Source organism: Arachis stenosperma, chromosome 6, assembly GCF_014773155.1.
Source record: "Arachis stenosperma cultivar V10309 chromosome 6, arast.V10309.gnm1.PFL2, whole genome shotgun sequence".
Lineage (NCBI taxonomy): Eukaryota > Viridiplantae > Streptophyta > Magnoliopsida > Fabales > Fabaceae > Arachis > Arachis stenosperma.
The window spans coordinates 33,547,194-33,560,351 of NC_080382.1; the positions used below are offsets into that span (position 1 = coordinate 33,547,194).

A 13,158-nucleotide genomic window follows, 5' to 3' on the forward strand; every position below is an offset into this window, starting at 1 on the left:
CTGTTTTTCATTCTTGTTTTTGCTTTTTTCATTGTTTTTGTGACTTCTTATGATCATCAACCTACAAAAAAGATAAAATAACAAAAGGAAATAGTTAATTATAAAACATTGGGTTGCCTCCCAACAAGCGCTTCTTTAATGTCATTAGCTTGACAGAGGACTCTCATGGAGCCTCACAAATGATCAGAGCAATGTTGAAACCTCCCAACACCAAACTTAGAGTTTGAATGTGGGGGTTCAACACCAAACTTAGAGTTTGGTTGTGGCCTCCCAACACCAAACTTAGAGTTTGACTGTGGGGGCTCTGTTTGTCTCTGAATTGAGAGAAGCTCTTCATGCTTCCTCTCCATGGTGATAGAGGGGTATCCTTGAGCCTTAAACACCAAGGATTCTTCATTCACTTGAATGATCAACTCTCCTCTATCAACATCAATCACCGCCTTTGCTGTGGCTAGGAAGGGTCTGCCAAGGATGATGGATTCATCCATGCACTTCCCAGTCTCTAGGACTATGAAATCAGTAGGGATGTAATGGTTTTCAACTTTTACCAGAACATTCTCTACAAGTCCATGAGCTTGTTTTATTGAGTTGTCTGCCATCTCTAGTGAGATTCTTGCAGCTTGTACCTCAAAGATCCCTAGCTTCTCCATTACAGAGAGAGGCATGAGGTTTACACTTGACCCTAAGTCACACAGGGCCTTCTTGAAGGTCATGGTGCCTATGGTACAAGGTATTGAAAACTTCCTAGGATCTTGTTTCTTTTGAGGTAATTTCTGCCTAGACAAGTCATCCAGTTCTTTGGTGAGCAAAGGAGGTTCATCCTCCCAAGTCTCATTTCCAAATAACTTGTCATTTAGCTTCATGATTGCTCCAAGGTATTTAGCAACTTGCTCTTCAGTGACATACTCATCCTCTTCAGAGGAAGAATACTCATCAGAGCTCATGAAAGGCAGAAGTAAGTCCACTGGAATCTCTATGGTCTCATTTTGAGTCCCAGATTCCCATGGTTCCTCATTGGGGAACTCATTGGAGGTTAGTGCACGCCCATTGAGGTCTTCCTCAGTGGCGTTCACTGCCCCTTCATCCTCTCCAAATTCGGCCATATTGATGGCTTTGCACTCTCCTTTTGGATTTTCTTCTGTGTTGCTTGGAAGAGTACTTGGAGGGAGTTCAGTAACTTTCTTGCTCAACTGTCCCACTTGTCCTTCCAAATTCCTAATGGAAGATCTTGTTTCATTCATGAAACTTTGAGTGGTTTTAATTAGATCAGAGACCATGGTTGCTAAGTCAGAGGGGTTCTGCTTAGGATTCTCTGTCTGTTGCTGAGAAGATGATGGAAAAGGTTTGCCATTGTTAAACCTGTTTCTTCCACCATTATTATTGAAACCTTGTTGAGGTCTCTCTTGATTCTTCCATGAGAGATTTGGGTGATTTCTCCATGAAGAATTATAGGTGTTTCCATAGGGTTCTCCTAGGTAATTCACCTCTTCCATGGAAGGGTTCTCAGGATCATAAGCTTCTTCCTCAGATGAAGCATCCTTAGTACTGTTTGGTGCATTTTGCATTCCAGACAGACTCTGAGAAATCAAATTGACTTGTTGAGTCAATATCTTGTTCTGAGCCAATATGGCATTCAGAGTGTCAATCTCAAGAACTCCTTTCTTCTGACTAGTCCCATTGTTCACAGGATTTCTTTCAGAAGTGTACATGAATTGGTTATTTGCAACCATTTCAATCAATTCTTGAGCTTCTGCAGGCGTCTTCTTCAGATGAAGAGATCCTCCAGCAGAGCTATCCAAAGACATCTTGGATAGTTCAGAGAGACCATCATAGAAAATACCTATGATGCTCCATTCAGAAAGCATGTCTGAGGGACATCTTCTGATTAATTGTTTGTATCTTTCCCAAGCTTCATAGAGGGATTCTCCATCCTTCTGTCTGAAGGTTTGGACTTCCACTCTAAGCTTACTCCATCTTTGTGGTGGAAAGAACTTTGCCAAGAAGGCATTGACTAGCTTTTCCCAAGAGTCCAGGCTTTCTTTAGGTTGAGAATCCAACCATATTCTAGCTCTGTCTCTTACAGCAAAAGGGAATAGCATCAGTCTGTAGACCTCAGGGTTAACCCCATTAGTCTTGACTGTGTCACAGATTTGCAAGAATTCAGCTAAGAACTGATGAGGATCTTCCATTGGAAGTCCATGGAACTTGCAATTCTGTTGCATTAGAGAAACTAATTGAGGCTTAGGCTCAAAGTTGTTTGCTCCAATGGCAGGGATAGAGATGCTTCTCCCATAGAAATCAGGAGTAGGTGCAGTGAAGTCACCCAGCACCTTCCTTGCATTGTTGGCATTGTTGTTGTTTTCGGCTGCCATGTCTTCTTCTTCTTTGAAGAATTCGGTCAGGTCCTCTAAAGAGAGTTGTGCTTTGGCTTCTCTTAGCTTTCTCTTCAAGGTCCTTTAAGGTTCAGGGTCAGCTTCAACAAGAATGCCTTTGTCTTTGTTCCTGCTCATATGAAAGAGAAGAAAACAAGAAAATATGGAATCCTCTATGTCACAGTATAGAGATTCCTTGAGGTGTCAGAGGAAGAAAAATGGAAGACAGAAGTAGAAAATTCGAACTTATCAAAGAAGATGGAGTTCGAATTTTGCATTAAGGAATAGAGTTATTCCAAAAATAGAAGGATGTGAGAAGAAGGGAAGTAATTTTCGAAAATTAAGTAAAAGATTTTGAAAACATTTTGAAAAACACTTAATTGATTTTCGAAAATAAAAGTGGAAAAGAAATCAAGTGATTTTTGAAAAAGATTTTGAAATTAGAAATCAAAAAGATTTGATTGAAAACTATTTTGAAGAAGATGTGGTTAAGAAGATATGATTGGTTTTAAAAAGATGTGATTTAAAAACAATTTTAAAAAGATATGATTTGAAAACAATTTTTAAAAAGATATGATTTGAAAACAATTTGAAAAGATATGGTTTTTAAAAATTAATGACTTGCCTAACAAGAAAAGATATGATTCAAACATAAAACCTTCCTCAACAGAAGAGGCAAAAAATGTGCAATCAAATCATTAATTGTTAGTAAGTATCTTTGAAAAAGGAAAGAAATTGATTTTGAAAACATTTGATTGAAAAGATATGATTTGAAAAAGATTTGATTTGAAAAACTTTGAAAACTTGAAAAAAATTGATTTTGAAAACAAAATCTTCCCCCTTTGCCATCCTGGCGTTAAACGCCCAGAATGGTGCACATTCTGGCGTTTAACGCCCAAACTACTACCCTTTTGGGCGTTAAACGCCCAGCCAGGCACCCTGGCTGGCGTTTAAACGCCAGTCTGTCTTCTTCACTGGGCATTTTTGAATGCCCAGCTTTTTCTGTGTGATTCCTCTGCAGTATGTTCTGAATCTTCAATTCTCTGTATTATTGACTTGAAAAGACACAAATTAAAAATATTTTTGGATTTTTAATAATGAGGAATAATCAAAATGCAACTAAAATCAAATAACAATGCATGCAAGACACCAAACTTAGCAGTTTGTATACTACTGACACTAACAAAATGAAAATGCATATGAGAAACAACAAAACACTCAAGTCAAGAGAATTCAAAGATCAAAACAAGGAAATCATCAAGAACAACTTGAAGATTAGTGAAGACACATGCATGAATGTAATAAGAACAGAAACATGCAATTGACACTAAACTTAAGATGAGACTCTAGACTCAAACAAGACATATTTTTGGATTTTATGATTTTGTAATTTTTTTTTTTTTGTGCTTTTTTCGAAAATTAAGTGAAAAGGAAAATAAAGGTATCAAAATTCATAATGAGAATTCCAGGAATCATGCAATGTTAGTCTAAAGCTTTAGTCTAAAGGAATTAGACAGGGCCGGCTAAGCTTCAGCAGGACATTGCATTCAAGAGCTAAATTGATGAGAATCAATCAGCCTTGGTGATGATAAGAACATCACTTGAAACACTAGAATTCATCTTAAGAACTCTGAGAAAAAAAAAATACCTAATCTAAGCAACAAGATGAACCGTCAGTTGTCATACACAAGAACAATCCCCGCAACGGCGCCAAAAACTTGGTGCACGAAATTGTGATCACTACAACTTCGCACAACTAACCAGCAGACTCAAATGTATAATGGTGATGAATGAAAATAACATAAAGATAAAGATAGGGATACTTATGTATATCATTGGTGTAAGAGCTTCAGACAAGCGTATGAAGATGCCTTCCCTTCCGTCTCTCTGCTTTCTTACTGTCTTCATCCAATCCTTTCTTACTCCTTTCCATGGCAAGCTCGTGTAGGGTTTCACTGTTGTCAGCAGCTACCTCCCATCCGCGCAGTGAAAGCTAATGCACACACTCTGTCACAGTGCCAATCACCGGTTTGGTTCCCTCCCCTACCGGAATAGAATCACTCTTTTGCGTCTGTCACTAACGCCCAGTAGGTTACAGGTTTGAAGCACGTCACAGTCATTCAATCATTGAATCCTACTCAGAATACCACAGACAAGGTTTAGGCCTTCCGGATTCTCTTGAATGCCGCCATCAGTTCTTGCCTATACCACGAAGATTCCGATTAAAGAATCCAAGAGATATTCACTAGAGCCTCGGATGCTTGTAGAACAAGAATGGTTGTCAGTCACCTTGTTCATGGGTGAGAATGGTGATGGGCGTCAATCATCACCTTCATCATGTTGAAGAACAAGTGATATCTTGGACTATACCACGAAGATTCCGATTAAAGAATCCAAGAGATATTCACTAGAGCCTCGGATGCTTGTAGAACAAGAATGGTTGTCAGTCACCTTGTTCATGGGTGAGAATGGTGATGGGCGTCAATCATCACCTTATCATGTTGAAGAACAAGTGATATCTTGGATAAAGAACAAGCGGAAATTGAATGGAAACAATAGTAAGCATTAATACTCGAGGTACAGCAGAGCTCCACACCTTAATCTATGGTGTGTAGAAACTCCACCGTTGAAAATACATAAGAACAAAAGTGATCATTGGTTTCGGCCCCAAAGAGGAACCAGAAGAACCAAGATCGGATCTAAGAACTAGATGTCCGAAGATTATAATACATAGTAAAAGGTCCTACTTATAGAAAACTAGTAGCCTAGGGTGTACATAGATGAGTAAATGACATAAAAATCACTTCCGGGCCCACTTGGTGTGTGCTTGGGCTGAGCAATGAAGCATTTTTCGTGTAGAGACTCTTCTTGGCGTTTAAACTCCCGTTTTGGTGCCAGTTTGGGCGTTTAACGCTGGAATTTCTTGAGGTGACTTTGAACGCCGGTTTGGGCCATCAAATCTTGGGCAAAGTATGGACTATTATATATTGCTGGAAAGCCCAGGATGTCTACTTTCCAATGCCGTTGAGAGCGCGCCAATTGGGCTTCTGTAGCTCCAGAAAATCCACTTCGAGTGCAGGGAGGTCAGAATCCAACAGCATCTGCAGTCCTTTTTGGTCTCTGGATCAGATTTCTGCTCAGGTCCCTCAATTTCAGCCAGAAAATACCTGAAATCACAGAAAAACACACAAACTCATAGTAAAGTCCAGAAAAGTGAATTTTAACTAAAAACTAATAGAAATATACTAAAAACTAACTAGATCATATCAAAAATATACTAAAAACAATGCCAAAAAGTATACAAATTATCCGCTCATCAACCTTACATCGACATCGACTATATTGGCCCTCAATGATGAAGGATTGTATCAATTTTGCTCGACATTTGTGAGCAATGCCAAAGGCATGCACCAATTCAGAGAGTTCATGTCTCTGCTTTACATGTTATAATCAGGCCCTAGCCATTTACAGGTTGGGCTCTCGACCTAATAGAAATTATCCATCCTCCTTCGACTAAGGGAAAAAAATTTATCTTGGTGGCAGTCGATTACTTTACAAAAATGGGTGGAAGTTGTGCCCATGAAAGAAGTTACCCAAGTCAAGATAATCAACTTTATTGAGGAGTCGATCATTCATAAATTTGGCATTTTCCAAATGCGAACTACAGATCAGGGGACCATGTTTTCTGGTCGACAAATAAATCTAAGTCACGAGCCATTAAAATAGTACATTTGACTCTCTATTATGCATAAGCTAATGCCCAAGTCAAAGCCATTAATAAAATTATGATAAATTTGATAAAGAAGCATATAGGGAGGCAGCCTCGAAACTGGCATACTACACTAAGTCAGGTGTTATGGGCTTACAAGTGTTCTCCAAGAGAATCAATGAAATCGATACCTTATGAGTTAGTGTATGGCTATAAAGTTATTTTGCCACTTGAAATAAACTTGCAAAACATAAAGGTGGCAAGGCAGAATGATTTGCCAGTTGAACAATATTGGTAGAGTTTGATTGATGAATTAGATGAGTTAGACCAAGTTCGACTCATGGAGCTAGACAAAATGATAAAGCAAAAAAAGATGATATCCAAGTCATACGATCGAAAAGTGAAAGGTAAAAAATTTGCAATTGGTGGCTTAGTATTGAAATTAGTACTTCCAACTGAGCAAGTCAAATGCAAATGGTCTCCTTTATTGGAAGGACCCTTTGAAATCAAAAAAGCTTTCGATGGCAATGCATATGGAGTAAGAGATATAAATAGTAGTTGAACCATGGATGTAAATGGTCAGTATCTCAAAAAGTACCATTGTCACTAAAACAAAGTAAGTCAAAAATACTAAACAAAATAAGTGCAAAAGAGAGCTAGAGTAAGCTCCTAAACATGAGTTTTAGATCCTCTTGACGTTGGTTCAGGCTTGAGGACTCTTGCATTGTTTCTTGGGCATTGGTTGCTCAAGTGACCCCTTCGACAAAAGCACCTCGACTTGAAAGTTTAGAAGCATGAGCCTTTTCAATCATTTGCAGTCGAAGAGAGAGAACAGCATTGGTGGATGCAATTTTTTTTCTGGTTTTAGATCAATCAATTCTTTCTCTAAGGCTGCAATCTTCGACACCATGTGTTGTTCCTTTGTTCGACCCTCCGACAAAATCTCAGTGACCTGAGACTTAGCCGTGTCATATTTTTTTGTTGAGTATCACAATCGACTAAAGTCTCAAGTGACTTATTCAGTTCTTGGTCAGCATCGTGAATTTTAGAAGAGTGGGAGGAGACGTCCTCAATAAATGAGCCAAGAGCTGAATGCATGTCAGAGGAAATATGTCGATTCAGAAAGGCAAGTGAATCAATAAGTTGAGCCTTTAGCATAGTATTTGTCATCAATATCTTCGATGGAATGGTTCGAGCAATCAAAAACAATATTAATTCTATCGACAACTTGAGGATCTGGATCCATGGACACAAGGGAAGTAACTTTTTCTATAACCTCTTTTTCTTTGGTTGATGGTGCCTGAGTCTACTTCTCAGCTTGAGGGATAACAGTGCTCAACTCTAGACCAAAAGTCAATGCCATAGTTACTTCAAAGGAATAAACCTGTCAAGCTTCAGACATGATATTTTCCAGGTCGAAGTTGATGTTATTGAAATTCAAATCTCTAGCTTCTGGAGAAAGAACATTAAATGGTGGTTTCGTATCTTGATCGACAAATTTCTGTGTCGACAGTTCGATGAATTTCTATGTCGAATGTCCAAGAACAACAGTGATAGTTACAATAGTCAACCCTAATCCATATGTAGGCCTAGATTCTTGGTGAGTTTCAACATCACTAAGAAAAGGCATATAGCGAATCTGAAAAAGGCAAAAATATAAGGATCAGTCAAAGGAAACTTAGCATTGAAAATCTAAACAAAAGTAGTACCAGTGGAGAAGAGGTCAAAATATGAGATGCTATTGTCGATGATGGATTTTGAGTCGGAGTTCGAACAAGAGAAGATGGACTAATAGTTTGAGTAGTCTGAATAGGCTGAAGGAATTCTGTTTCAGCATAAACTGACTGATCTACTTCTTGATCAGAGGGATTATCAATATTAGCAACTCAATAGGAAGTCCCTTTTTGGGATTTCTTCTACTACAATATATTAGAAAAAATAAAAATTGCAAGTATAAGGTAAAATTTCTGAGTTGCGACAGACATCATTAAGTATATACCTTTGGGGTTGTAGGGCGAACTTCTTGAAGCTTTGGTGTTTCAGCTCTCATCAGAATATTAATAGGACCACGCTTCTTTGAAGCAAGTCTTGCACCACTCGACCTTCCTCTACTTTGACCTCTTCCTTAGTTGGTCTTTTTCTTAGATGTTGAGTCCTTATCAGTATCCTAGTTTTTTTCAACTAGTTGTGGGTCAACAGCAACTTGAGTGATCGGTGTCTATCGAGTAACTGGAGAAATTAAAAGGCAAACTGATTTGAGTATCAAAATGATACCTAAAGAACTACTAAGTACTTGAAAAAAAATTAAAGATATCTTTTATATACTCACCTTTGATTTTCTTTAATGCTATCTGCGCAACAGGAAAAATCAGATTCAAGAGGACTTAATCGACAGATGTGCAATGAATAGACAAATACTTTGACCACCATTCATGAAAGTCAGAAGTCGACAAGAAACAACGATTGATATTCAGATACTGGTATTGAGTTAACATTCTTTGGTGGTTCATCTCTAACATCTTATCGAATTCTTTTCTCTCTGACACCTCATAGTGAATTATTTGAGCCTTAGGGTCGAGAGACAAAGGAGAAGGTATAGCTTAAGCCAAGCCAAACTGTCGGGCTACGTACTGGAGGAAATAAATGACTAGTTTCTTTTTAAGAGCCTAGGTCGATTCATGAGGTAATCTGACAGGGAGAATTTAAGGAGTGCTTTATTCAAGAATGGCTCATTAAATCCCAAAGAACGTTGCGCATTTTCAAAAAATTGCACGTCATTTTAAATGATGTGTAATTGTCCTTTTGAATTTTGAAAATTTGAAAAGGTTACATGTGCCCAACTGATGAGCGGATAATTTGTATGCTTTTTGGCATTGTTTTTAGTATGTTTTTAGTAGTTTTAGTTTAGTTTTTATTATATTTCTATTAGTTTTTAATTAAAATTCACTTTTCTGGACTTTACTATGAGTTTGTGTGTTTTTCTGTGATTTCAGGTATTTTCTGGCTGAAATTGAGGGACCTGAGCAAAAATCTGATCCAGAGACTGAAAAGGACTGCAGATGCTGTTGGATTCTGACCTCCATGCACTCGAAGTGGATTTTCTGGAGCTACAGAAGCCCAATTGGCGCGCTCTCAACGGCATTGGAAAGTAGACATCCTGGGCTTTCCAGCAATATATAATAGTCCATACTTTGCCCAAGATTTGATGGCCCAAACCGGCGTTCAAAGTCACCCTTAGAATTCCCAGCGTTAAACGCCGGAACTGGCACCTAATTGGGAGTTAAACGCCCAAACTGGCATAAAAGCTGGAGTTAAACGCCAAGAAGAGTCTCTACACGAAAAATGCTTCATTGCTCAGCCCAAGCACACACCAAGTGGGCCCGGAAGTGGATTTTTATGTCATTTACTCACCTTTGTACACCTTAGGCTACTAGTTTCTATAAGTAGGACCTTTTACTATTGTATCTACATCTTTGGACATCTAGTTCTTAGATCAATCTGGGGCTGGCCTCACGGCCATGCCTAGACTTTTGTTCTTATGTATTTTCAACGGTGGAGTTTCTACACACCATAGATTAAGGTGTGGAGCTCTGCTGTACCTCGAGTATTAATGCAATTACTATTGTTCTTCTATTCAATTCCGCTTGTTCTTTTACCAAGATATCACTTGTTCTTCAACTTGATGAAGGTGATGATTGACACTCATCATCATTCTCACCTATGAACAAGGTGACTGACAACCATTCTTGTTCTACAAGCATCTGAGGCTTAGTGAATATCTCTTGGATTCCTGATTGCACGATGCATGGTTGATCGCCTGACAACCGAGTGCTCGCCTGACAAACGAGCCAGCCATTCCGTGAGATCAGAGTCTTCGTGGTATAGGCAAGAACTGATGGCAGCATTCAAGAGAATCCGGAAGGTCTAACCTTGTCTGTGATATTCTGAGTAGGATTCAATGATTGAATGACTGTGACGTGCTTCAAACCTGTAACCTACTGGGCGTTAGTGACAGACGCAAAAGAGTTATTCTATTCCGGTAGGGGAGGGAACCAAACCGGTGATTGGCAGCACTGTGACAGAGTGTGTGCATTAGCTTTCACTGCGCGGATGGGAGGTAGCTGCTGACAACAGTGAAACCCTACACGAGCTTGCCATGGAAAGGAGTAAGAAAGGATTGGATGAAGACAGTAAGAAAGCAGAGAGACGGAAGGGAAGGCATCTTCATACGCTTGTCTGAAGCTCTTACACCAATGATATACATAAGTATCCCTATCTTTATCTTTTATGTTATTTTCGTTTATCACCATACCCATTTGAGTCTGCCTGACTGAGATTTACAAGATGACCATAGCTTGCTTCATACCACCAATCTCCGTGGGATCGACCCTTACTCGCGTAAGGTTTATTACTTGGACGACCCAGTGCACTTGCTGGTTAGTTGTGTGAAGTTGTAGTGATCACAATTTCGTGCACCAAGTTTTTGGCGCCGTTGCCGGGGATTGTTCTTGTGTATGGACAACCGACGGTTCATCTTGTTGCTTAGATTAGGTATTATTTTTCTTCAGAGTTCTTAAGAATGAATTCTAGTGTTTCAAGGTGATGTTCTTATCATCACCAAAGCTGATTGATCCTCATCAATTTAGCTCTTGAATGCAATGTCCTGCTGAAGCTTAGCCGGCCATGTCTAATTCCTTTAGACTAAAGCTTTAGACTAACATTGCATGATTCCTGGAATTCTCATTAAGAATTTTGATACCTTTATTTTCTTTTCCACTTAATTTTCGAAAAAGCCAAAAAAAAAAATTACAAAATCATAAAAACCAAAAATATTTTTTGTTTGAGTCTAGAGTCTCATCTTAAGTTTGGTGTCAATTGCATGTTTCTGTTCTTCTTGCATTTTTCGAATTTTTGCATGTGTCTTAATTAATCTTCAAGTTGTTCTTGATGATTTTCTTGTTTTGATCTTTGAATTCTATTGACTTGAGTGTTTTGTTGTTTCTCATATGCATTCTCATTTTGTTAGTGTCAGTAATATACAAACTGCTAAGTTTGGTGTCTTGCATGCATTGTTATTGATTTTAGTTGCATTTTTTATTATTCCTCATTATTAAAAATCCAGAGAATTGAAGATTCAGAACATACTGCAGAGGAATCACACAGAAAAAGCTGGGCATTCAAAAATGCCCAGTGAAGAAGACAGACTGGCGTTTAAACGCCAGCCAGGGTGCCTGGCTGGGCGTTTAACGCCCAAAAGGTAGTAGTTTGGGCGTTTAACGCCAGGATGGCAAAGGGGGAAGATTTTGTTTTCAAAATCAATTTTTTTTCAAGTTTTCAAAGTTTTTCAAAAGTTTTTCAAAATCAAATTTTTCAAATCATATCTTTTCAATCAAATGTTTTCAAAATCAATTTCTTTCCTTTTTCAAAGATACTTACTAACAATTAATGATTTGATTGAACATTTTTTGCCTTTCTGTTGAGGAAGGTTTTATGTTTGAATCATATCTTTTCTTGTTAGGCAAGTCATTAATTTTTAAAATCAATCTTTTTAAAATTGTTTCAAATCATATCTTTTTAAAATTGTTTTCAAATCATATCTTTTAAAATTGTTTTCAAATCATATCTTTTCAATCACATCTTTTTCAAAATAAGTTTTCAATCAAATCTTTTTTATTTCTAATTTCAAATCTTTTTCAAAAATCACTTGATTCTTTTTCTATTCTTAATTTTTGAGAATCAATTAGTGTTTTTCAAATGCTTTCAAATCTTTTACTTAAATTTTCGAAAATTACTTCCCTTCTTCTCCTTCTATTTTGAACTAACTCTACTCCTTAATGCAAAATTCGAACTCCATCTTCTTTGATAAGTTCGAATTTTCTACTTCTATCTTCTACTTTTCTTTTCCTCTGACACCTCAAGGAATCTCTATACTGTGACATAGAGGATTCCATATTTTCTTGTTTTCTTCTCTTTCATATGAGCAGGAACAAAGACAAAGGCATTCTTGTTGAAGCTGACCCTGAACCCGAAAGGACCTTGAAGAGAAAGTTAAGAGAAGCCAAAGCACAACTCTCTTTAGAGGACCTGACCGAATTCTTCAAAGAAGAAGAAGACATGGCAGCCGAAAACAACAATAATGCAAACAATGCAAGGAAGGTGCTGGGTGACTTTACTGCACCTACTCCTGATTTTTATGGGAGAAGCATCTCTATCCCTGCCATTGGAGCAAACAACTTTGAGCTTAAGCCTCAATTAGTTTCTCTAATGCAACAGAATTGCAAGTTCCATGGACTTCCAATGGAAGATCCTCATCAGTTCTTAGCTAAATTCTTGCAAATCTGTGACACAGTCAAGACTAATGGGGTAGACCCTGAGGTCTATAGACTGATGCTATTCCCTTTTGCTGTAAGAGACAGAGCTAGAATATGGTTGGACTCTCAACCTAAAGAAAGCCTAGACTCTTGGGAAAAGCTAGTCAATGCCTTCTTGGCAAAGTTCTTTCCACCTCAAAAATTGAGTAAGCTTAGAGTGGAAGTCCAAACCTTCAGACAGAAGGATGGTGAATCCCTCTATGAAGCTTGGGAAAGATACAAACAATTAATCAGAAAATGTCCCTCAGACATGCTTTCTGAATGGAGCATCATAGGTATTTTCTATGATGGTCTCTCTGAACTATCCAAGATGTCTTTGGATAGCTCTGCTGGAGGATCTCTTCATTTGAAGAAGACGCCTACAGAAGCTCAAGAGCTCATTGAAATGGTTGCAAATAACCAATTCATGTACACTTCTGAAGGAATCCTGTGAACAATGGGACAAGTCAGAAGAAAGGAGTTCTTGAGATTGACACTCTGAACGCCATTTTGGCTCAGAATAAATTATTGACTCAACAAGTCAATTTGATTTCTCAAAGTCTGTCTGGAATGCAAATGCACCAAGCAGTACTAAGGAGGCTTCATCTGAGGAAGAAGCTTATGATCCTGAGAACCCTTCAATGGAAGAGGTGAATTACCTAGGAGAATCCTATGGTAACACCTATAATTCTTCATGGAGAAATCACCCAAATTTCTCATGGAAGAA

General features: G+C 38.2%; 2 non-coding genes across 2 annotated transcripts; one reads left to right on the top strand and one right to left on the bottom strand.

Annotated features, from left to right (window-relative positions):
* The first annotated feature begins 1,859 nt into the window (after positions 1–1,859).
* On the top strand, positions 1,860–1,967 carry LOC130938367 (small nucleolar RNA R71). The gene has a single exon (XR_009069535.1). It is a non-coding gene; the product is annotated as a small nucleolar RNA R71 (small nucleolar RNA).
* A 10,633-nt stretch (positions 1,968–12,600) lies between these two features.
* On the bottom strand, positions 12,601–12,708 carry LOC130937422 (small nucleolar RNA R71). The gene has a single exon (XR_009068643.1). It is a non-coding gene; the product is annotated as a small nucleolar RNA R71 (small nucleolar RNA).
* Between the last annotated feature and the right edge of the window lie 450 nt (positions 12,709–13,158).